The 25,879-nt window shown below is 44.0% G+C and overlaps 1 protein-coding gene across 1 annotated transcript in view; it reads left to right on the plus strand.

Annotated features, from left to right (window-relative positions):
* Positions 1-1,811: 1,811 nt before the first annotated feature.
* Positions 1,812-25,879, plus strand: part of LOC124619521 (transcription factor AP-2-beta) — a 336,149-nt gene continuing 312,081 nt past the window's right edge. Inside the window, exon 1 of the mRNA XM_047145969.1 lies at positions 1,812-1,932. The gene's annotated coding sequence lies outside the window, so the exon portion shown is untranslated. The remainder of the gene's footprint in view (positions 1,933-25,879) is intronic.

Raw genomic sequence — 25,879 nt, forward strand, 5'->3', positions numbered from 1 at the left:
AGTGTGCAGCAGGTGGATATATTTATTATGAAGCACCAGTGAGTTACGGTGGCAGTCATTATACAACAGGTCAGGTCAGTTGCAAGTGTCAAGGCGTGTCTCACGCCATCCAGGGGAGAACCGATGTCGTTGACCGATGATGCATTACCAATACCAGAGTTCAGCAGGTCGATACTCTTACTGTTGAACACCGGCGAGTTACGGCGGCAGCCATTGCTCCTGAGGAAATGTGAAGATGCACAGTGTGACAGTTGTTCTTCGTCTTGGGGCCAGGCAACAAAAGTATCCACATAATGTCGTGGCAAGAAGGCGACGTTATCCGGCTACAATTCTTAAACTTCATGGAATTCCCTGAACAATTTTGCACTTGCTTCATTCACCGACGTATACCTGCAAAACAGACACAGAATTAAATATGTATCGTTATCTTTTTATTGTATTTATTTTTGTTAACCCTCCAGGGTAGCCGAGAGCACTAAAGCGTTGCTTCCTGGACTCGGGTAGGCGCGCTGGCCCCAGATCGAATCCGCCTGGCGGATTAACGACGACGGCCAGTGTGCCGGCCAGCCTGGATGTTTTTAGGCGGTTATTCACATCCTACTAGGTGAATACCGGGCTGGTCCCCACGTCCCTCCTCAGTTACACGACTCGCAGACATTTGAAACACATTCACACTCTTTCACGATTTACACTAGACGCAAACAGCTGGGGTACACTAGTTCCATCCCAGGGGGTATGGGGTGGCGGCAGGAAGGGCATCTGGCCACCTCGCCACCTCTTAAGATTAACCATGCCAATTCCGTACTTAATCCTGCCGACCCTGCGCACAATACGGGATAAAGGCAGTAGCAAAAGAAGACTTCTTTTATTATTGTTGATGAATTTACTTTCATTAAAACTGTTCATCTCCACCTAATGGTTGCAAGTTAGTTGTCGTGTACGAATGAGTCAAGCTGTTTTGCAGTGAACACATCGCGTGTCGTGGGGCGATCACTGTGTTTTTAAAATAATTGAAAAGCCACGATCGCTTCAATCGTTTATTAGGTGGCCGGTTTCAGCACTCTGAAGGTGCCATCATCAGATCTGAAACGTGGATAAATGTTAATCCACGTTTCAGATCTAATGATGGCACCTTCAGAGTGCTGAAACCGGTCATCTATTAAACGATAGAAGCGATCGTGGCTTTTCAATTATTTTAGAGTCAAGCTGTTTTACACTCAGGAGTGTTTTCCTCCGTCAGCGATCTGAGGAGGAGAAAACTTCCTGGCAGATTAAAACTGTGTGCCGGACCGAGACTCGAACTCGGGACCTTTGCGTTTCGCGGGCAAGTGCTCTACCATCTGAGCTACCCAACCACGACTCTCGACCTGTCCTCACAGCTTGAAATCCTGCCAGTACCTCCTCTCCTACCTTCCAAATTTTACAGAAGCTCTCCTGCGAACCTTGCAGGTCCGCACGAGAGCTTCTGTGAAGTCTGGAAATAGGAGACGAGGTACTGGCAGAATTTTGAGGTGTGAGGACGGGTCGCGAGTCGTGGTTGGGTAGCTCAGATGGTAGAGCACTTGCCCGCGAAACGCAAACGTCCCGAGTTCGAGCCTCGGCCCGGCACACAGTTTTAATCTGCCGGGAAGTTTCATATCAGCGCACTCTCCGCTGCAGAGTGAAAATCTCATTCTGAGGAGGAAGAGGTGGTGGTGACGGTGCTGTTGTTCGGCAGGTGGGGGCGGCGCGGGCGGCGCGGGCAGCGGCGCGGGCCAGCTGGACTACCTCAACTCGGTGGCGGCGGCCGCGGCGGCGGACCCCTACTCGCAGACGCTCAGCTCGCTGCACCAGGCGCACCACTACAACCAGCTGACCGCCGCCGCCGTGTCCGCGGGCCAGCGCGGCGCGCACGACGCCCTGCGACGCTCCGACGCCGACGCCCTGCACGTGGTGAGTGGCCGCGCGCCCTAGCACTGCTTTGTCACTCCCAGTCCTGTCTCCGTAAGGTCAGTCGTTGGGCAAATTGCACTCTTATACTTAAACATACACAACTGGCCATTAAAATTGCTACACCAAGAAGAAATGCAGAAGATAAATGGGTATTCATTGGACAGATATATTATACTAGAATTGACGTGTGATTACATTTTCACGCAATTCGGGTGCATAGATCCTGAGAAATCAGTACCCAGAACAACCACCTCTGGCCGTAATAAAGGCCGTGATACGCCTGGGCATTGAATCAAACAGAGCTTGGATGGTGTGTAAGGGTACAGCTGCCTATGCAGCTTCAACACGATACCACAGTCCATCAAAAGTAGTGACTGGCGTATTGTGGCGAGCCAGTTGCTCGGCCACCATTGACCAGACGTTTTAGTTGGCGAGAGATCTGGAGAAAGTGATAGCCAGGGTAGCAGTCGAACATTTTCTATATCCAGAAAGGCCCGTACAGAACGTGCAACATGTGGTCGTGCATTATCCTGCTGAAATGTAGGGTTTCGCAGGGATCGAATGATGGGTAGAGCCACGGGTCGTAACACATCTGATATGTAACGTCCACTGTTCAAAGTGCCGTCAATATGAACAAGAGGTGACCGAGACGTGTATAACCAATGGCACCCAATACCATCACGCCGGGTTATATGCCTGCATGGCGATGAGGAATACACGCTTCCAATGAGCGTTCACCGCGATGTCGCCAAATACGGATGCGACCATCATGATACTGTAAACAAAACCTGGATTCATCCGAAAAAATGACGTTTTGCCATTCCCGCACCCAGGTTCGTCGTTGAGTACACCATAGCAGGCGCTCCTGTCTGTGATGCAGCGTCAAGGGTAACCGCAGCCGTGGTCTCCGAGCTGATAGTCCATGCTGCTGCAAACGTCGTCGAACTGTTCGTGCAGGTGGTTGTTGTCTTGCAAACGTTCCCATCTGTTGGCTCAGGGATCGAGACGTGGCTGCACGATCCGTAACAGCCATGCGGATAAGATGCCTGTCATCTCGACTGCTAGTGATATGAGGCCGTTGGGATCCAGCACGGCGTTCCTTATTACGCTCCTGAACTCACCGATTCCATATTCTGCTAACAGTGATTGGATCTCGACCAAAGCGAGCAGCAGTGACGCGATACGATAAACCGCACTCGTGGTAGGCTACAATCAGACCTTTATCAAAGACGGAAACGTGATGGTACGCATTTCTCCTCCTTACACGAAGCATCACCACACCGTTTCACTAGGCAACGCCGGTCAACTGCTGTTTGTGTATGAGAAATCGATTCGAAACTTTCATCATGTTAGCACGTTGTGGGTGTCGCCACCCGCGCCAACTTTGTGTGAATGCTCTGAAAAGCTAATCATTTGCACATCACAGCATATTCTTTCTGTGGGTTAAATTTCGCGTCTGTAGCACGTCATCTTTATCGTGTAGCAATTTTAAAGGCCAGTAGTGTATATATCTCCCAAAATATTACAGTTGAAATACATTGGTGTCGAAAATTAAAGCAACAAACGGAAATTCTGCAAGGTAGCGTTTATTTTGCCACAAAACAGTATAAACAGTACAGTAAACTATAAATAATGTAAAGAATACAGACTTAAACAACTGCAACATGTGTAACAGTAGACAAAAATGTTCATGGTTTTTTTTTTGTTTTTTTTACTTTTTTCGAAGTTAACGGGTTTGCGCATACATTTCGACAACTGGTTAATGTGTTCAGTATAGGGTGTAACCACCTCTGGCAGCAGCACAGGACTGAAAGATGTCATCAGTCTCGTGTTGAGCAAATAACGCCCATTCTTCCTGCAGAGCTGCTCACAACTCTTGGAGAGTGATTGGTGGAAGCTGACGTCATGCAACCCGTCTCCCTACTGCATCCCAGGCGCTATGCATGGGATTCAAAACGGGAGAGCGAGGAGACCATGCCATGCATGCAGTATTATCCGTTTCCAAGAAAACATCAACCATGTGTACTGTATCAGGTCGATCATTAACGTCCATCAATAATAAGTCTGTGCCCGCCCCACCTCGCAACAACCGCACATTCGAAGATCTATTCACGATACCTGACTGCGGGAAACCATGCCGATTCAGCGGTACAATTTCATAAAGAGGAGTTCATGTGCTCAACATAATCCCTGTCCACCCCATTAGGGATCCTCCTCGATGTAGGGCCCCTTCCACAATGTTGGATCCCGAAATCATGATCCACGTTCCCTCCACGTGCGAATCCGTCGAGAATCATTCTCCAGTCCTAATCCGGACTCATCTGTGAGAAAAGCATTGGCCCACTGTTCAACCGCCCAGGCGGCATGTTGGGGACTCCACTCTAGACGTTCCCTTCTGGGAGACGCGTCAGAGGTACACTTACAGCAAGTCTTCGACAGTAAAGCAGACTCTGCCGAAGCCTCCCGTACACCATTTGTCTCGATACAACATGTCCAGAAGATGCTGCGAGGTCAAATGCCAGTTGCCGTGCAGTCCTAAGGCGGCACAGCCGTGCCCTTACAGCCAAATAACGGTCCACTCTTTCTGACGTCACACGTGGTCCGTCCTGTCCTGGTCTTTTGGATACAGCTTCGGTCTGTATAAACTGTCGCTAGTTTCGAGAAACACCAAAACGGTTCACTTTAAGCCATCGGGCCACATAAGGTTGCAACTATCCTGTTTCCATTCTTACGGTCTGTGGCTGCATACACAGCGACTGTGGATGTGAGACTATCCGGAAAACGCTACCCCGTTTGATAGGTGCCCTGACGTCATCGATGATGCGGTTGTCCATTAACCGGAATGCCTTCTTCCGTGCATAACACCATCGTCTGGGCATTTGTTGACAGTTTGTGTGATCATATCGTTATTTAGACACAGGACGGAGAAAGAGCGGTTTGTTGCTTTAATTTTGGACACCACTTTAGTAAAAGTTGAGAGACTGTTACGTACAACACAGTGCTTCATATTCTGTGCAATTTTTGTTTGAAAATGAGCATCGACATACATTTTAAAATGATCTGAATTCTTTAATTACCATTGTTTCTGTAGTGTACCTTTTCTCGTAAACTAATCAAGCAATAGAACTGGAATTTCACAGTTTACACCTGCGTAAGAGGCTACAAAACATGTGGAACAGTTTTTTGTTAAGATCATAGTTGCTTTGAAATTAATTTTTTCAGTTTTGTGTATTTTACTCAAGTCTTAAAGGAAAACTTTTCTGAGATAAAAGTAACGGAAATTGTTGCTCAGCATTGTTCAATACGTAAGTCTCAATAGCTACGCTAAATTTCAGAATGTTAGCTTTTATAGTTCCTGAGAAAAGGTACACTGTAACCCCAAAAAGTCCGTTTACAGCAATTCGCCTTTAAAGTTTCTATTTAAATTTTTGACAAAATTACTATACCTCTAGTGACTAATGCTGTGCATATCCATAAGTTTTGTTCTCTTCCTCGTCTTCCTGGAGTAATCTCTTCCCCTGCCTCCTTTGCCTACCAACTTTTACATCGCTTCACCGACCCTTCTGAGTATCTTCGGTGTGAATGCACCTGGACGGAAGCCTAGCATCTGCAGGCACTTAATCCTACCCTACATTTTCACTATTGAACGCTAGACAGTCACCACATGTACGAGTATGTAATTCACATCAACTGAGGACACCAATACTGTTTTTGGACGGCGCATCCAAATAACGTGATTGTAGCTTTCATTTGTATTCTGTATTTTTCCAAGTACACATTTTTTAGTCGTTCAGGGTTGGCTAGGTACCTGAAAGTTGGTTTTATATTACCTGAAACAGAAAGTGGCAAACCATGTTTGTGGATGTACGGCTTTCCCCTGGCTTCTGCGTGAAGATATTTTCACCACCATATGTCACAAAGGGAATGTTGAGGTTTAACTTCTATGAAAATATTGTGAAAGAATATTGGCCACATGGCTTGTTGCATTGTTTTCACACTATGTAAGTTATCCCTGATAGCTTTTCCATAATGGATTTGTGAAGTGCGAATTTCCTTGTCTGTCAGTCTGTTACACCTCTCAGTGCCTTTCCTTCTTCTAAAAACCATGTTGTCTCCTCATTTGAAATCGATGAGAAGCAGCATGACGGCCGGGATAGAAAGTTCAAAGTGAAGGTCAGATATACCTATAGTGCAACAGGCAGACGCCTTGTAAATTTCATAATAAAATAGGCCTCATAGACGTATAAAAATTTTCTCACCATACATTTCCACGGGTTATAAGTTAGTAGCTACGATTATGTTCTTGTGCAGTAACTTTCTGTCGAAATCAAGAGAATAAAATGTACCCACAGAAGCTCACTGACAGACTGCAGGCAAAAGCTTATTTGCAATTACCTGTGCACAGAAACTGGTACAGGACACCGGTGCGTTACTGGAAAGTAAAAAAATTAGTATTCGTTAACATATTTAACTTGCGAATAAAATGGTCACAAGTTGGTGTCAATTTAAACTTCATCCGAAAACGACGTTTATCGTAAGATTGCATCAGTCGGAAGAAACATCGATTCTCGTTCTTGCCGCCATATATTAAAATAAATTTAAAACTCATTTCATTGCCATTTCTCGTCAATGTAACAATCTTAGAAAATAAATTTACCTCGAAACGCATTGATTAGCCACAGTGAAGAGAACCGACGTGGTTGAGTCAAGCTGCATACCGTTGACACTGCATTCGAACATCCGCATTAACTTACATTTATCCTCACTGAAAACAAGGTGCCAGTCAGCGACAGGAATTCTGAATCCTTCTAAAGTCGCTGAACGAGGAAATATCAAAGTTCAGAAAAGCGTCATTAGTAAATGGTCTGAAACTGCCGTTCACCATATCTGGCAGATCGGTCTTGCGACCTCACGCATCTCGTGCTGTTCTACGGCCTTCCGTGAACCATTCCGCACACACTCATTACATTGCCGATACACTTCGTTCCACACGAGCAGCAGTAGTTTCCCGGATGGTTGCATCACATTCTATCATGTCAGTAATGAGTCCTCTTTCAAACTCACTGATTTGACGGTACTCCGCTCACAAACGTCTGCGAGGCATCCAGTCCGTCTGCTCAAGTCACACTGATCCATTATCCCTCGGTTTACAGCGACAACAAGAGCGGCAGGCACGTTTTGCCGGTAGGTGGTTTTGCACCGCGATATAGATGTTTACCTTCAACCCGCGGGTCTACACGGTTCAAATGCTAATTATTTCTGCACAACAAACTAATTTACAGGTCCTGTGAATATGAACGACCTACCTCCAGCCGTTCAATGTGTTCTGTTTTTTTTTTCTATGAGTGCATCAGTATTGCAGACACATGGCGTACAGCTAAATTCCGCATGCGCTCTCCTAAGTCCTCCAACACTGCTGCTACTCGTTATTCGGAGTTTTACAACGTGAGAGCATACACTAGAGTCATCTTCGACCAACAGTCTGCGGGCGTTCAAGTGGAATTCCTTTCACCTATGAGACAGAAGGAACTACCGTTAGGCATGTCCCAACCGCTATACACCCTACGCGAGTTATGACAGTCACCGCTAACGAGACGACTTTCACACTCGAGATTTCTGATTCGAGTCTCCGTGGTTGCTAATTTCTGGAGGTGGCGTAGCGCACTGTCGGGACGCAGAATAAGAATCTATTTGGCAGAAGAAATTTACATGCCGGGCATTTATAGAATGAGCAAAATAATTAATGGGGTGCTTCCGTACACCAATCGCACCACAGTGTTCTCCATTTAATTCCAGTTCACCCCGCATCTTCATGGAGTGAAGACATAACAAGATATGTATGCAGACTGAAGAGATCTATACATCATAGATGTTTGAGAGTTGAAAATGTCTCTGGAAACGTATAGTTTCATTTGGTCGACATAAGAAAGTGTTATAGTTCCTGATGCTGCTGTTCCATGAAATACCCCTCCCCTTTCTCCCAAAAACATCCTTTGCTGCTGAGCTATGCACGTTCCTACGTATCGACCCTAAGAGCTTATCCTCTGCCTCCTTTTGGTACGTATTCAACGATAACGAAACAAACGCACGGCATTTAAAACTTACACATCGCTACCACCAACTACCACCCACAGTTAAACATAAGAAGGGGGAAACACGAAGGTCGTAAGAAAGCAAACGTAACTTTTTATATCAGATCTTATTAAGAATGAAATTATTATTTTCAAGTATTGGGACTACAATAAAACAAGACACAAAACGCATAACTGCTTCGTACCTGCACTAAAATAAAAGGTAGTTGTAATCTTCCAAGCAAAGTTCCCCCACGATTTCCCTTGGCTATGTGGCAGGTGTAGGATCTCAAATCCGGGTCCAGTAATTCCCGCCTAGGATTTTCATTAATCCTGTAACATTCTTTTAAAAATGAAATAACTTTCTGATTACGTTGAATGAATGTCTGATCTGTGGAATGAGTACTGAACTCGCATTGTAGTGTAGCGTGTTGTAAGTGCAGGTGGTGCGCTTATTCTGTCTTATTGCTAGCAAAAACTTTAAACGAATTGATTGGGCAATGCAACTCCCAATACCAATAAAGACATACAGTCACTACAGAATACAGTCAGCCCCTTAGGCACAGAATCATCAGACCCTGTTCAAAACTAATAGCTTTGGCCTCTGCGCAGATAACAAATAAATTAAACTGTCTTACCTCTAATAAGCGACGGAGTAACGCGATGTATTCTGGCCTCTCATGAAAAACAAAAATATCCTAGCTACTGGCTCAGCAGTGTGCAAAGCTGGCCATAATACTTGAAATGCACATGAAATTCTTTTGGCTGATAGACGAGAACATTTAAGAAAATCCAAATTCTTTAAGAAATATGACCTGGACAGGGAGGCGGTACTGATTATGGTGAATTACTAACACTTTTTTTTTTTTTTTTTTTTTTTTTGCAAGATTATGTTGCAAGTTAAGTTTTTCTTTTCAGAAACATCAGACAACTGAAGTTACATTATTTATGGTTGATTCACAAACAACGAGATTTAAACAGCAAGTATTGTCTAACTTCACTAATCCAACATAAATGCAAATCATCAGATTACGTATAGCTCTGTTAATAAATCTTTGAAGCAATGCCAAAGTGAAATATCTAACTAGCCTTTTTATCAAATCAGTTCAAGTACGTTCTGGTGTTACTCAATAATAACAAATTATCAGCCAACTCATCTATACTAATGCGTTAGCGAAAACAAAAATTATAATTATTTAACATCTTTATCTTGCTTGCATGCAGACTTCTGCTTCCAAGTTCAACAATATTGACGTACCTAAAATTATTCTAACACTTGGTGGCTTCACACAGCACACCACAAAAACTGCCTTCTCCATCGTCTTTCCCTCACAGATAGCTACCTACAACTGTGCGCCAAGCGCTTTCTTACTCCAACACTATAATAATATCAGACCAGAAGCAGTATCTCTGGGTCTGCGGTCTTACATAGTCAACAATATAAAGCCTATCGAAGACATACGTCGTTTATAAAATTATATTCGGGCACCACATACAAATGTGCCCCAGTAGACTCCTTTCAACCCCATTAGCGAAATGGTCTTATTTCATTGGAAATAATCGAAAGTTCTGCACCTATCACGCTGCGGTGTTGTTAAGATTGCATATTTAGTTGACTTTCACTTCCATGTAAGGCGATGCCAGCACAATGAATGCGTAAATGCTGTTCAAGAATAATGGCATTCTCCCTTACTAAATGGGATAACAGTTTCGCTAGGAGCGTCTGCTTCAAGGAAATTGCTTAAAATGTGACTTGTTTACTCACAGCCGTTTCAGTAATGCTGACGATGAGAGTAGCCGCTTTACCTGAACTGAAACCTTCGTGTTAATATGAATGCAGTGCACTCTCAGTATCATGTCGTTTCTCACCGATACTCATTACTTTTGTAGGCTATGTTGAACAGGAAGATGGCGTGACTATTAGGTTTATTTAGCCAGCATTGCGTATAAACGCAGTGGAACGGCAACACAGGATGACAAGCACTTTATATGCACACCAATTCCGAAGTCAGCATTAAAACCAGCCATCCTCTGGCACTGGAAACTCACTTGAACGAGCGCCGGTTTGTGCTGCTTATTATGCAACATAAATGCCAGACGACTTTCGAAATAACATCAGTGCCTTAAGCCGTTTCCTGTGTGACTTACGCCATCACAAAGCATCTGTCGACACCTAGGGCTAGGGTGATGTCACGATGTGTTCACCTCCACTTTGTAGCGAGCACCTTCTGGTAGCAAGCTGCTGTGCAAGACGCAGACAGTACAGATCTGTTATCCTGGATCAGCAATGCTTTTAAATAAGTACATAGGCAAAAGAAAATCTGTAATGACGTAAAATATTAACTGTCGGCAAGTATGCACCTCCGTAACCAACTCTGACAGCTATAGTTTTCACCCTCCACAGCTCTCTGCACAGTGTTATTCCCTGACTTCTATATCACTCTGTGTATTTTTCAAATAATTCTTCCCTCTTTGATTCTTCAAAGAACATAATTTCTCATTTTATGTCCACCTAATTTTCGACATTCTTCTATAGCCCACACGTGCAATGCTCCACTGAGCTGCAAAAGTAAATGTTTTGGTCACACTCCCAGAAAGAGGGCTTACTATTCCCAGTAACAGTCGACACTGCGACCAGTTATTATTTCACTTGTATATGTATTATTGGCAAAAGTCCATAACCACACCTAAAAAAAAATGCTTCGTACTGAAGTTCGGATACCAGTTAGCGAGAAGTATACGCTTTCAGTTTACAGTAAGCAGAACCATAAATCTGTCAGCAGATCCATTAAATTCAGAGTCTTTCCTCCCAGCGATCTAAGTAATTGCACCTTTGCCGGCGAAGGGACTGTTAATCGGTCAGACCAAGACCGAGTCACTGCACAGCCATATTAGTGCTAAGAATCGCCAGCCTCGCCAAGTCGCGAGACAGAGGTAAAGGACACCCAACTCTGACACAGATGATAACAGTACTGTAGCAGTCCGAATACATACATAAATTTCAAGTTAGGGCTGCTGGACTGGAAACGTACGACGCAAACAGTCTCTGTTTATACTCTAACTGGCTGACTGAAACGTTCTCAGATCCTCAATAAAGGACGAAGTCGGAATAGCAGTTCAAAGGTATAAAAGGTGGAATGTCACACCAAAATCGAACACTTCAGCTGCCACCAAGACAGTAAGGTTTGTTTCCACTTTGATTACCTAATTCAAATCCGTCTCTTCGATCAGCAGCTTCTCAGGCTAATTATTAGCTCTTTTGATCTAACATAATACTGCCGCCGAATAAAACATCAACCTCTTAATTTCAGACATCATACACTCATCATCTTCAGCTATTCATTGGATATATTCCAATATCTTTCTCTATTTCTCGCTCTCTACTGATCCTTCTAGAACTATGGAACTTATTCCCTGATACCTGCTCTCATCTTGTCCCTTCTTTTAGCCATTGTTATCCGTATGTTCCTTTTCGAGCTGATTCAGATGCGTACAACGGCGTGCCACAGTTTTTCAGACGTTATAATGTTAATATTTGCACTCATTTTCCTCAGCCGTTAACTTGAGTCATCTGTCATGACAAAGATAATAAAACTTCCGTCTTTTGCAACTGAAACGTTGTTCTGGAGCACCAGACTTATTCCCCCAATTTATGTTATGCATCTTCAGTGGTATTCGTTTTTGTGTCTTGTTCATGCAATCATTTGTTGATCTATATACTCTTAATGCACATGGTATTGGTTTCCTCTGTTAGGTCTGCAACTTTGCTTCCGCCGTTTTGCAATAGAAGGCAGTAGCGGCAAGTGGGGTTCGGGTGGTTGGTCATAGCCGCAATACAATAAGCTTAGGCATCTGTAAACATAATGCCATAAAAATATTAGTCGATTTGTCATTGCATCATAAGGTTATTCTCGATTAAGGACGTCAACTTACGTACTCATTTCTCGCCATTTGCGGGAAGTTTAAATTTTCTGCTTTAACATGAAGAAATCTGCGGCTGTGGCTCTTAAAATTCAGGGTAAGACCAATGGTGAGGGAACTATTAGTGGAAGAACGTGCAGAGAATGTTTTCAGCGCCTTAAGAAGGTGATTTCGATGTCGAAGACCGGCATGGCGATGGAAGACAGAACGTTTTCGTAGCTACTGAAACAGACGAAGACAGTCACAGGACATAATTATCGAAAGCAACTGATGCGTTCGAGCCCCCACACAAACGGTCACAATACAGCGATAGACACGTAAAGGTAATTTTGCAGCAGGTCAGTGCTCGACCTCATGCCGTAAAACCCGTCAAAATATGCATGGAAACGTTGAAATGAGAAGTCCTATCCCTCCCGCCGTATTCTCCATACGTTTCTCTCCCTGACACCACCTTTTTCGATCAGTGGCATACAGTCTGGCTGACCAGCACTTCCGATCATATGAACAAGTGCAAAATTGGATCGATTCGTGGATACCCAAAAAAAGACGCCCTGTAGAGGCCACCGATGGGCAATACTATGAATCATAATTTTTTTGGAAGTTTTTCACAATAAAGCCCCGAACTTGGAGAAAAACGGCGGAGCAAAGTTGTAGACCTAGTAGTAAACATCTCTTTGCACCTAACCTATACCATAGTATACACCACATGCCGGCGCTACTCTTGATCCACATACGAGTACTTTATAAGTGACTTCTTGCTCGATTTAGAGAGTAACAATTGCCGAGCCACCTTTACTACAGCACAGCTGCAGTCATAAAATCACACACGCTTGCTCCAAGTATGAACTCTGTCTACGGAACTCGGAACTGCCAATACCATTACGCATCAGATCCCGTTGAACAAGGGTTCCTCCGCCCATGACGGTCTGCGACCGACTGATAGAGCTCACAGTAATGTCTCAGTTTTATAAAAGCTTTTAGGCATCTTAATCAGCAATGTAGCCGAACCCTTGGCATGTTCCTCGCCAACGGTAGTCTGAGAAGTTCTGCCCAGCTAAAAACACAACCACACACTTGGCCAAATTTGGAAAAACAGAGACATCTACCCGACGCTATGGGAAACCCGCTGAAAACATCACCGTCCCCACGCAGTTCGGAAAGTCTTCCGAAAATCCAGTGTCAGAAAAATGCAAACAAATTTACTTTCGTGACTGATGTGTGGAGCGAATGATAACTTTTTCTACGAGTAATATCCGACTCTTCCTGGAGAGCACTCTCTCGGAATTTCAATAATAAACCTCCCCGTGATGCACAAAGCCTGTATTGTAACGTCTGTCACAAAAGTTTGTTCAACATGTCCTAAACGCTTTAACGCTAACCAATCGATCCCGTGGTGGAACGCGACCCTCTTCTTTGGATGTTGAGTATCTCTTCTATTAATCCAACCTGCTAACGGTCCCAGACGAATGAGGAGTACCGACGAAATGATCGAACAAGTGTCTTGTAACCCACTTCTGAATGAGTTACATTTCCTTCAGATTCATCCTACAAATCTCTGTCTATCATTGTTTTTCCTACTAATTGTTTTATCTTGTCATTCCACTTAAGGTTAGTCGGGATAGTTTCTCCCAGGCATTTTATGGTAGTTACTGTTTATAACAATTTGTCACAGTAACATGCTCTGGATGTAGATTGAAGACTTCGTGAAAGTAGTTAGACAGCTAAGGTGCGCTAGTCGTGTAAGTAGTTAGACAGCTAAGGTGCGCTAATTTTGACTTTGGAGCCTCGTGGTTAAAAGCAGATGGCAAATGCCATTTTAAACTTACGCTATTTAAGACTTGTATTAATGTCGTCGCCGTGAAAGTAGTTAGACAGCTAAGGTGCGCTAGTTTTGACTTTGGAGCCTTGTGGTTAAAAGCAGATGGCAAATGCCATTTTAAACTTACGCTATTTAAGACTTGTTTTAATGTCGTGGAAGTATAGCTAATCAAACTGGACCCGCCAATAAAGGCTTCCGAGTAAAATCAAATTTTCACTCTGCAGCTGATTGTTTGCTGATGTGAAACTTTCCCGTAGATTAAAACTGTATGCCAGACCGAGACTCGAACTCGGGACCTTTGCCTTTCGCGACCAAGTGCTCTTCCCTGAGTTACCCAGGCACGACTCACACCCCGCAGAAGAGCTTCTGTGAAGTTTGGAAGGTAGGAGACGAGGTACTGGCAGAAGTAAAGCTGTGAGGACGGGGCGTGAGTCGTCCTTGGGTAGCTCAGTTGGTGGAGCACTTGTCCGCGAAAGGCAAAGGTCTCGAGTTCGAGCCTCGCTCCGGCACACAGTTTTAATCTGCCAGGAAGTTTCATATCAGCGCACACTCCGCTGCAGAGTGAAAATCTCATTCTGGAAGCGTACAGTAGATGAACAGTTCAAAGATGATGATTGTTTGTCTCAGCTTCTTAATGCACCGCGTCATAAAGCTTCAGCATTAAGCCAATGGTCCGCAGCTCCGGGATTTTCTCCTCCTGGGGACTATGTGTTTGTGTTGTCCTCATCATCGTTCGGGAAGTGGCGAGATTGGAACTGGAAAGATTGGGAACTTGTACAGGCGCTGATGACCTCGGTGTTGAACGCCCCACAAACCAACGTTATCATCGTCATCATCATCATCATAATCTTGAGCCAATGGTTTGTGGACAGAAACATTCTCGAAATGGACTGGCCTGTCCAGAGTCCCGACATGAACCCAGCGGAACACCTTTGTGATGAGGCAGAACATCGATTTCGCTCCAGCATCCAACCTTTTGTAGTTTCGGCTCTTGAGGAAGAATGGGCTGCCATTGCTTCACACACATTCAGACAGCTCACTGAAAGATGTCCCTAGCAAAAGTGAAATGTGGACGCACCCCGTATTACCATCCACTAACAAGTGTCCGGATACTTTTGATCAGATGGCGTACGTCGCGTAATTTATCAGGCGCCGCAGATCTCAAAAACTGTGTGGCGTTTGACCTTGGCCGAGAGTAAGATTTCGCGCGGCTCCACAAAATCTCAGAGTATGGATGAAGGGAGCGTTAATTAGGCTGGAGAGTCGGGACATTCATCATTGGGAGAGGATATGTGTGGCACTGGCATTGCCGTCTTTTGATCGCCGCAACCTAGCCTCGCTCGTCGCGTGAACTAGTGACGTGTCTAGCGAATCCACCGCCAGCACACACTTTGTCGGCGTAATTTGACGTCGCCATCTTCTGGTCGCAGCGACGTAAGCTTGCTCAGAGCGTAAAGCACAGACGTGTTTAGTGAGTCCACAACGGACGTGCACTGTGTCCTTCTAACGTAGCATCGCCATCTTTGGATCACTGCAGCGTAGGCTCGCGCGTCGAGCGAAGCAGCGACGCATTTAGCGAGTCCGTCGCGCACACATTGTGCCTGCATAATATGGCATCAGCATCTAGGCTCCTCACGGTGCGAAACAGCAGTTCACTTAGCAAGTCTACCATGCCCTCATGCTGTGTCTGCATAATGTATCACCATCTTCTGCTCACTGCAACCAAGCCTCACTCGTCGCACAAAGCAGCGACCCGTTTCGTGAGTCCACCGCGTGCACACACTGTGTACGCGTTATGGCATCACCATCTGTGATCACTGCAACCTAGACACGCTCATCGCACAAAGTAGCGATGCATTTAGCTAGTCCATCGCGCACACACACTGTGTCTGCACAGTATGGTGTCTCCATATGCTGATCATTGCAACCTTGGCTTGCTCGTCGAGCGAAACAGCAACGCGTTTAGACACATACTGTGTCTGCGGAATGGGGCATCACCATCTGATCACCGCAACCGAGGCTCGCTCATTGCATGAATCAGCGACACGTTTAGCGAGTCCACCGGTTGCACACACTGTGTCCATATAATGTGCCATCACCACCTGGTGATCGTTGCAATCCAGGCTCGCTCGTCGCGCAAAGCAGCGACACGTGTAGCGGATCTGTTGCGTGCACACACTGTGTCCATGTACTTTGGCATCACCATCTCCTGATTGCAGCAATCTAGGCTCGCTCGTCGCGTGAAGCAGTGACGCATTTAGCGAGTCCATCGCGCTCAAACACTGTCTTCGCATTCTTGGGCATCGCCATCTTCTGATCGCAGCAACCTAGGCGCCCGTCGCGCGAAGGGGTGTTTAGCGAGTCGACTGCCCGCGTAATTTGGCGGTGTCGGGCAGGCCTTATTAGTGCCGAGCAGGCTTTCGTACTCCGTCCCTCGTCCCGGCCCGTCTTGCCTTGCGGTTCCTCGGACAGCAGTTGAAGGAATGCTGCTATCGATATTAAAATTGACCCTTCCCTTCCGCCCCCTCCCCACCTCACCCCTCACCACGGTCTGTCGAGCAGGGTCGGCGCGCATGGTCCGGTCGCTGATTGAATCCCCCCGCCGGTCACATATTATTAAGCCGGCGAATCGGCAGCTATTAGGCGAGCGGGCCACCGTTATGTTCCGCAATTAAGGCGTCCCAGCGGTCGCGTGGGCCCGCGTCACCGCTGTCGCCGGCTTCTCCAGTTCCGCGTTTCTCCGCTCCAGTCGTCCAATGGGGCCGAGCCGCTTCCTGTGTGCTGGAGCAGCGCGATTTTCGGATCTAACGGCGTTCCGAGGCGTGTCCCCACATCTGCTCCACCTACCGGTCCTCCGCTGTATTTCGAAGCGATTATTCCAGTGCGTAATGACGACCTGCAGGCTCTCAATTTCCCGCTGAGCGAATGCGACAGAAATCAGAACAGGAGCGAAAAACGAAAATAGAGGTAAAAAAAATCTCTCCAGTTGTCGTATGCGGAATTACTCTGGCCCGAGACCGATGACCTCGCAGTCTGGTCTCTTCACACACACACACACACACACACACACACACACACACACACACACACACACAAAAAAAAAAAAAAAAAAAAAAAAAAAAAAAAAAAAAAAAAAAAAAAAACAAACTCTCGCCCTTTCAGCAAGAGCTGATTTTTATCGTTCTTCTTCTTCTTTTTCTTCTCCTCCTTCGGCCTTCATGGATTAGGTAAATTCACCTGTTCCAGTCATCTCCTCTGTGGTCTTCACCTGTCTTGTCGCTCTAGGTTTGTAGTCAAGCATGACTTGGACAACATTACCAGTTGGTGTGATGTGTAGCAGCTGGCTCTAAATGTAGAAAAATGTAAGGCAATGCGGTTGCAGAGGAAAAGAAAACCTATAATGTTCCGATACAGCATTAGTAGTGTACTGCTTGACACAGTCATGTCTTTTAAATATCTGGGCCCAATGATGCAAAGCGATATGAAATGGGCCGACGATGCGCCGGCCTCTGTGGCTGAACGATTCTAGGCGCCTCAGTCCGGAACCGCGGAGCTGCTACGGTCGCAGGTTCGAATCCTGCCTCGGACATGGATGTGTGTGATGTACTTAGGTTAGTTAGGTTTAAATAGTTCTGTGTCTAGGGGACTGATGAACTCAGATGTTAAGTCCCATAGTGCTTAGAGCCATTTGAACCATTTTTTTGGACCGACGATGTGAGGATTGTGGTAGAAAATGCGAATAGTCGACTTCGGTAGGGAATTAGGGAAGTGTTGTGCATCTGTAAGGAGAACGCATGTAGGACGTTAGTGCGACCTTTTCTTGAATACTGCTCGAGTGTTTGGGATCCGCACCAGATCGCGTTAAAAAAAAAAACATCGAAGTGATTCACAGGGGGCTGCTAGATTAATTACCGGTAGGTCAGAACAACAAGCAAGAATTGTGGAACTTCTTCGGGGACTCAAATGGGATTCCCTGGAAGCAAGGCGACGTTCTTTTCGAGGAACACCACGGAGAAATTTTACAGAACGAGCATTTGAAGTTGACTGCAGAACGATTCTACTGCCGTCAACACACATTTAGTCTAAGGCCCAGAAAGGTAAGATACGAAAAATAAGTTCCCATACGGAGAGATATAGACAGTCGTTTTTCACTTGCTCTGTCTGCGAATGGGGCAGGGAAGGAAATCACTAATAGCGGTACAGTGTACCCTCCGACATGGTGGCTTGATTGTGGATAGACGCAGATGTAGAAGTATTTGGTTTGGAATCTATTTACATCCTATCTACATGTTCCTATGTTCCTCCCCCTCAACCCTCCCCCCCCCCCCCCTCCGAATCTTGATGGTGGCTAGATGCAGACCTAGAAGCATTTGTTTTGGAATCTACTTACATCATGTCTACATGTTCCTATGTTCCTCCCTCCCCCCCCTCCCCCCCCCCTCCCCCGAATCTCTTTCTATTTTCTTGTGAATTGAATAAACCCGTAATTTAGTACTAATGTCTTCATGTCTAAAGCTATCATCTCTGGTGAAAGCTTTAACATCGATAAATCTCATTTCTGCAGCCTGGATCCCGTTCGTATCCTTTTGTGTGGGGACCCACCTTCAGATCCACATGGTATAGCTTGTACTGCCATAACTTCGCAAGACACCACCCACGTCTCTTTCACTAACTGTATCGTATTTCTCATTCTCTCACATATTACGTTAAATGTTACTTCATCTTCCAAATTTCGTCCTGTGTCACAGCCGATATGCTGAAAGTGGGTTGCCTGGTCCTGTATTACAATATTTACTAGGATTTTGGATCTCACAGACGATTTTTCCCTTAAACGCAATAATCTGTGTTTTATTAGAGGAGATTTTCGTGATATATTTAGGAGCCAACAAGCCGGACAACAGATCTTTGAATGTTATCTTCATTTTCTTGCGTTATTATCTGATTCCCTGCGTACAGCAGAGAAATAAGTTTCTCTCTGTTGATCTTCATGCCGTAGGTGATACATTGTTTGCAAGCTCTGGCTACGTCATCTGTACAGATGTTGGATAAAGTTGGAGACAGGCCACCATCAAAGTAAAGAAAACGTATCAGCAGAATTTCAAAATTTTGAGTACGTGTGTTTTAATACGAGCTGTCGCAACCATTCATCACTCCGCTATCAGTTCGATGCAGTATTTTATCTTCAAACCACAGTAATAACGAATAACAAACAAGACACATTTTTTCGCTTCAGATTATGTAATTTTCAGTGTAAGACTTGTATTCTATGAGAACAAATATATTGACGGCATAGAAAAGTTCTGAATAATTAACTGGTTTATGTCTTAGCAACCTTATTTTTTTCACAACGACAGAAAGTATTTACGCTCTCTGTGATTGGCTGCATGTCCTTCATAACTGCCAACGTGAGCCATTAGTGTTCCATATAAGAAGAACTACGCATGAAGGAAATAATCGTGGTGCCTGTTTTTTCTGCGCCGCCATCTGGCACATAGTGGAGTCTTTAGAAACATTTTGCGAGCGGGGGAAATAACTTTAATCGTTGTTAGTGTCGGAGGTTAACGTCCCGTTCATGTCGAGATCATTAGAGACAGTAGTTATCAGGAAACGTTTCACAACTAGTGTTGTATCACTGAAAGAAAAAAATATAATTTATGCAAAACGCCGTCGGCAAGCAATTCATCATAGGTAACCCGTAAGTCTGGAACTTAAATCAGATCGTAGATTGCTAGCGTAATCAACATTTTTATGGTTTAAAAAACCGAATACATCGACGTTACACTGAGGTAAAATAGTTCGCTTTGGATCAATGCTTTACCCGTGAATGAATATCATTTTAATTCTATGTTATTACCTGTTACTGGTGTGTTCTTTCCGTTGAGTAGTAAATATATAGTGTGCGTCATTGCTTTCCAGAGTAATAAAGTTGAAAAAAATGATTAACTTTACCGATTGTCGTTTACCAATTACTAGTATAGGTAAAATTGTGTAAGAGTGGAAATAAGTAACAAAATTTTTATTTTCCAAAGCACAATGACGTTTTGGATGTTTTAGGTATTCACTAAGATATAGGTAAGATTCATTTGCACGTTTGTTTTTGAAAGCCTGAAGTAATTTACACTGCAAAAGTAATCAGTTCTCTTGAGAAACGGTATTGCTTCGCGCAGTGTTAATTGCAATGCAGGACACCACGCTCCGTAAGTACGTTGCTAAGGACTAACCCACGAACGCAACGCAGTATAAACGTAAACATGACAAAGGTATGATGGACGCAATGCTACACAGCTGCATCTGCTGTTCTCCATAGATAACCAGCGTAGCAGCGAATGCTTTATGTTCGGGTATAGTTTACTTAACTGTTTGATAAAATTTAACTTTGCAAACTGATATTTTCAAAACCTCAAATAAAAATCGGTATGTGTTTCTGTCGCAAAAAATTCTAATGGCTCTGAGCACTATGGAACTTAACATCTGAGGTCATCAGTCCCCTAGAACTTAGAACTACTTAAACCCAACTAACCTAAGGACATCACACACATGCATGCCCGAGGCAGGATTCGAACCTGCGAACGTAGCGGTCGCTCGGCTCCAGACTGAAGCGCCTAGCACCGCTCGGCCACACCGGCCGGCAGAATCTGTCGCAAATTTTTGTGAATTTAACGTGGAGCATCGTACAAGATTTCATGTAAAATGCGTGTAAAGCGACGAAATATGGGAAAATGGAGATAGACTCTGCTGTATAATTGAGGATTTTCGGTAGAATTACAGTAATATTTTCGAATTTACTTTTTGTAAATAACATAAGAAGCGAAATAAACATTACAAGAGCAGCAGAATGTTGCAGGTAGCAGTCCTCACAGGCTGTAGTTTACATATTAGTTCACTGTGTCGCGGGGCTGTACACTTTGCATTAGCCTTGAGTCCGTGTAGTTTGTTGTTGCAAAATTGCATATAACCTGGAACATGGTCTAGTATTTCCATTGTGGTACATAATACTCAGATAATCTGGAATACTTGTCGGCAAACTGATAATTAGATGCCTCGTAGGCACCATATAGTGGTGCGAAGAAATCGGCAGATTTCATTTTGTATACAACATGTTTTCCCCAGAATCATCTTGTGGTCTCTGAACGAGACCAGATTCTATCAGCTCCGTAGTTTGGATCTCTGATGCGGTGAAGTATAATACGCTGTCTTTTTCCATGTTTCTTGTCTGACTCGTGACGTGCCAAGACCTTAAAAACAGGTATTTTGTAAAATACTTTGGACATTTTGATTCACTGCGCATTCGTCACTTGTCCCGACTCTGTGGATGGTTGGGGGGGGGGGGCGCTAAGTGTATGCTGCTGCAACACCTAGGTACTGGGTTCGATCCCCGTTATTGCCTACGTGTATAACTCTGTCAAGGGCTTGCAAAAGTACCGTCTGAAACTCAAGGACAATTGATGCTTTATGTGATGGGTATGTAGTGACTCTGCTTTCGAATCCTGACATATGTACAAGGAACAAAAAAAATGGCTCTGAGCACTATGGGACTCAACTGCTGTGGTCATCAGTCCCCTAGAACTTAGAACTACTTAAACCTAACCAACCTAAGGACATCACAAACACCCATGCCCGAGGCAGGATTCGAACCTGCAACCGTAGCAGCAGCGCGGCTCCGGACTGGAGCGCCTAGAACCGCACGGCCACCGCGGCCGGCGTACAAGGGACAGTTACGCACACGTATTTTCCTACTATTTCTGTCCAATAGTGCCATTGGTACTGTCCCCAGATGAGAAGAATGTGCGAGCAGAAACTTGGCTAGGGTATGGGTGACGTCGCCTAGACAGGGTGGGATTCTCTGTTCTTCTTGTGATGGGACAACCGGATGGTTTTGACAGCCGATTGCCCCAAGGCGTTCCAGTCTTTTTTTTTTCCAGGCCCGTGGAACTAGTATCTGCAATCATGTAACTTATACGTATTTTTTCAGTTCCCGCGTTTGAGCGAATTCATTTATACACTTTTCAATCTTTTACGTTTATATATGAACCATGACTATGATTGACAACTTTTATTAGAGACGATAAATCACACAAATGCAAAGGCTGTTAAATACCTAGGAATTACAATTACAATAATTTAAACTGGAGCATACACATAATGTTGTGAGGCAAGGCAAACCAAAGACTGCGTTTTATTGGAACGACGCTTAAAAGATGCAACAGGTTTACTAAAGAGACTGCATACACTACGCTTGTTCGTTCTCTGCTTAAGTACTACCGTACAGAAAAGGATCCTTACCAGTCTGAATTGAAAGAACATCGAAAAAGTTCAAAGAAGAACAGCTCGTTTTGTATTATAGCGAAAGAGGGGGAGAGCGTCATGGATATGATAGACTATATGAGTAGGGGTGGCACTCTTTATGACAAAGGAGTTTTTCTTTGTGGCAAGATCTTATCATGAAATTTCAGTCTTCAACGTTCTCCTCTGAATGCGGAAATATTTTGTTGACACCCACCTAGAAAATGAGAAATTATTATTGTAATAACGTAAGAGAAATTAGAGCTCACATGGAAAGTTCAAGTGTTGATTTGTTTCCCGTGCGCTGTTACGTGTGGAGAGTGGAACGGTAGACAAAAAGTGCGAAAGTATTTCGGTGAACCCTCTACAAGCACCATAAGTGTGAATTGCACATGTATATGGAGAGGAGAAGTATGAGGTATATTAATAAAAATTAATTACATGTTGTTACTTATTTAAATACGAATTTTTGCACTTCTGGCATTAAATAAGGACTTTTCGTTAGTTTTAAACGGTGCGCTGGTGCCACATTATAAATGTATGTTTAACTAAATGAACAATTACTTTTTTATTTAAATTTATTGAAGCGCTCTCTCTCTTTCTCTCTCTCTCTCTCTCTCTCTCAGTGGTTTGTGGTTTGCACCTATAATTGATAATTCCTTTCGGTAACTACTAAGGTAACGTGAACAGAAATATTTGTCATCCTGCGTTAATTTACTTTGAATTTCTTTAATTATTATGGTTTCGTAATATGAATCATCCTTGTAGACACTATATGTCGTACTGAATTTATCTTCAGGATCACTTTATATCCAGTGATATTATTTCTTCCGTTCCCACGCCACTGAGCCTTTCGGCATTCTGCTCCAGACACAGTGTTCGCTGTTAAGAAACGCTTATTCATAAACAAGAACGGAAAAATTAACTGAACACTATTTATCGGCACTCGACAGAAAGTGAACATCGGAGTGGCAATAACATTGATGACAGGCAATAACAAAAAGCAATCAACAATAACGCTTCGACAATGGTAAAACTATAGAATGTTTCCGCAGAGAACTAAATGCGCCGAACTGCGTCGACAGTTAACATTCTGTTGCTCGAACAGACTGGTTTCACTCGTAAGGAAGAAATGACTAATTCTACCGATATCTATAGCTGAAGTCGAACGTGTCGATTGCTTTCCAGCAACCGACTGAGTCGGCTGTTTTCATTCGGTTGTTCCCATCACTACGGTTTAAAAATATTTTAATGAATGCATCTACGTGAAAACTATAATTGCGATTGCCTTGAAGAGGCTCGAGTGATGGAAATGTATTCAACCGTCTCAAGTCTTTAGAGCATTAATATATCCGAAATAATGTCAGTCAAATTCTCTACATGTTATCGGTAGCTGCTGTATCAGTAGTTCGTAATACTAGTACAGTGTATAGAACTACTGAAATGTGTTTTTTCGTTATGTTGCATGTTTCGTTTCATTCAGTTGCAGACTGTTTCGCTTCCGATGTCTGCATCGACGTTTCCTTGAATGTTATATTTTGGCAGCGGTGCTGTAAATAAAAACTTCAAAACACATAACAAGGCCGACGGTCTATTGGTAAGGCAATACTCTCCGGACGGCCTGTAAAGCAAGTTCACGGACTGGCACGGGGCGGAAGATAGCAAGGGAAGCGCTGTTTTCTCCGCTCCCCGTCTTAACTCTCGAGGGCATTCCTCTCAGGTGCTTGCTGTGTGAGCGACAAGCTCTTAATCTACAAGATATAGCACAATGAAGTTTGGCTGGAATTTGGTTTAGCATGTGCTTGGTAGTGCTCTGTGGACGGAGGTTTGTCAACCATGCGGGGTTCACCACTATCGCGTGGCCGTTATTTTAGATTGGTTTTCGGCACCGTGGACGTGCAGAGAATTAAGCGAGGTCTGCCAATACTGTTTTCCGAGTAAGTCTGTGATGCAGTACACTGTCTCATCAAAATTGTCAGGACAGCCTTTCGCAATTTGGAATTGACCACTAGTTGTCACGAGAGGTGCTCCCACTAACTCACCACTGACAACGGGAGAGGCTTCGTACTCGCATCAGCATCCCATTAAAAGATAGGTTAAAGAAAGTCAACTCCACATATATAGATTTAGGGAAAGCTTTCTATATTGTAGACTGAACTAATTTTGTTAGAAGTAGGGATAAGATAGAGGAAGCGAAAGGCTATTCACAACTTGTACAGAAATGAAGTTCGGGGAGAGCAAACAAAAAATCTGAGGTTTGCTGACCACATTATAATTCTGTCAGAGAGGGCAAAGGACGTGGCAGGGCAGTTGTAAGGAATGGACAGTTTTGGAAACAGATGAATAGCAAGAAAAGTAAAGTAGAGGTAATGGAATGTAGTTAAATTAAATCAGGCAATGCTGAGGGGATTACACTAGAAAATGAAACACTAAAATAGTAGACGAGTTCTGTAGTTTGAGCAGCAAAATAACTGGCGATCTCCTAATAGAGAGGATATAAAATGTTCACATTGGCAATCTGAAGAAAAGCATTTCCGAAAAAGAGAAATCCGTAAATACATAATATAAATTTAGGAGTTGGGGAGCGTTTTTCGGAAGTTATTTATCTGGACTTAAGGCTTGTATGGAAATGAAAAATGGCCGTTAAATCAGATAACAAGAGAACAGAAATGTGGTACTAGAGAAAATGTTGAACATTAGATAGGCAGATGGAATGGCTAATAAAGAGGTACTGTATCGAATTGAGGAAAAGAAAGACTTTTGGAAGAACGTGACTAAAGGAAGCGCTCCAATGAAGACCACATCCTGGGGCAGTTCGGTAATGGAGGAATATTTGTGTGTGTGTGTGTGTGTGTGTGTGTGTGTGTGTGTGTGTGTGTGTGAAAGGGGGGGGGGTAGAAGTTGTAGAGTAGTGCCTACAATAAGCAAGTCCAAATGGATGTAGGTTGCAGTAGTTATCCACCGATCAAGAGAGTTGCACAGGATAGAATCGCTTGGAGAGCTGCATCAACCCAGTCTTCGGACTAAAGACCACAATAACTAGAACAACAACCACACTGATAGTAGCAAAACCTTGATAACAACAAAAAAATGATGCCCTAAGAATGCAGAGTGCAGAAATGAGATCCCTCAAATATGCAGCAGGATACACGGGAGAAGATCGAAAGGGAAATACAGAAATAAGAGAATTTGGATTAATATTTCTAAATTAATATTTCTAAAAAAAAGTGCAAAATGGCTAATCAGGAATGGCTAGAGGACAAATGTAAGGATGCAGAGGCTTATCTCACTGGGGGTAAGATAGATACTGCCTACAGGAAAATTAAAGAGACCTTTGGAGAAAAGAGAGCCACTTGTATGAATATCAAGAGCTCAGATGGAAACCCAGTTCTAAGCAAAGAAGAGAAAGCAGAAAGGTGGAAGGAGTATATAGAGGGTCTATACAAGGGCCATGTACTTGAGGACAATATTATGGAAATGGAAGAGGATGTAGATGAAATGGGAGATACGATACTGCGTGAAGAGTTTGACAGAGCACTGAAAGACCTAAGTCGAAACAAGGCCCAGGGAGTAGACAACATTCCATTAGAACTACTGATAGCCTTGGGAGAGCCAGCCCTGACAAAACTCTACCATCTGGTGAGCAAGATGTATGAGACAGGCAAATACCCTCAGACTTCAAGAAGAATATAATAATTGCAATCCCAAAGAAAGCACGTGTTGACAATTGTGAAAATTACCGAACTATCAGTTTAATAAGTCACAGCTGCAAAATACTAACGCGAATTCTTTCCAGACGTTGGGAAAACTGGTAGAAGCCGACCTCGGGAAAGATCAGTTTGGATTCCGTAGA

This window comes from Schistocerca americana, chromosome 6 (assembly GCF_021461395.2).
Source record: "Schistocerca americana isolate TAMUIC-IGC-003095 chromosome 6, iqSchAmer2.1, whole genome shotgun sequence".
In the NCBI taxonomy this organism is placed as follows: domain Eukaryota; kingdom Metazoa; phylum Arthropoda; class Insecta; order Orthoptera; family Acrididae; genus Schistocerca; species Schistocerca americana.